A 1,106-nucleotide genomic window follows, 5' to 3' on the forward strand; every position below is an offset into this window, starting at 1 on the left:
CGCGCGCGATTGCATTGAACACCACACACACGCACACACACACACACACACACGTTTAATATCCATAAAATCATCTATACAGGGTGGTCCCGAAACTGATGATAAATATTTCAAAGTTACAGTTCTCTGTAACATTTTAAGATAAAAAAATTAACTCGAAAATGCCAAGGCTATGTTAGTTTTCAGATGAGAAGAGTTTAAGAATCACGGCTAACAGGACTAGAATTTCGAGCGTGAAGGTGCTTCCTCGAACTTCGTATTCTTTGACAATAACAACATTCAGGACTTTTAATACTGATCAATCCTTGCCATCCTTGAACGCGCGAAATTCTACCTCCGTGTGTCATTCGTATAATTTTGTTAAATTCTCTCCGTTTGAAAGTCTCTACGTCATCTTTAAAATGTTACAAAAAATATGTCTAAAATATTTATCGTCAGTTTTGCAACACCCAGTACATGTTCTCCTTATATAAAGTTGAAATAAAAACATTTGCGACGATGAAAAGAAGCGCATGTCATTGCTCGCGCTACATGATACGCGTCGCTCCTTTATCGAAATATATAACGTCCTTAGGAAGTAAAAGTCTGGTCAGTCTTGCTCTATTTTCGATCGGCTTGGTAAAAAAAATGGCGGAAACCAATCGGATGATGACTGAGCACGTGAAAAAAAGTTGTAAAGCAGATATGTAAAACGTCTTATATACAGTTGTGTATAAGTGCACGTGATACGTACACGAGTGGAAACTAGTAGACTGGCCGGACTCGTATTTCTATAGGGGCTCTAGAAAAGTAGAAATATCAAAATATTTATTCGCGCGGATATTTCAAAACGTTGGAAATGATGAGTAGGCGTGTATAGTCGTGTGCGATCAAACATAAGAACAAAAAACATTGATGGTCGATTCGAATCCGGCGCTGACAAACACTCGCGGGCCGGTCTCGCGCGTTCGTGGCTAACCGCCCGTTCGGCACGTACGAGTTGTTCGATACCATCCGAACATTATATATCCGAAGTATCCGCGACGGCAATCGCAGCTTTGGATTTACGAGTGTCAGCCGTAGCGCGCTAGGACAGCAAGATATTGGGAGGGGGGAGGAGGGGGGGG

Source organism: Trachymyrmex septentrionalis, unplaced genomic scaffold (genome assembly GCF_001594115.1).
Source record: "Trachymyrmex septentrionalis isolate Tsep2-gDNA-1 unplaced genomic scaffold, Tsep1.0 scaffold37, whole genome shotgun sequence".
Classification (NCBI taxonomy): domain Eukaryota; kingdom Metazoa; phylum Arthropoda; class Insecta; order Hymenoptera; family Formicidae; genus Trachymyrmex; species Trachymyrmex septentrionalis.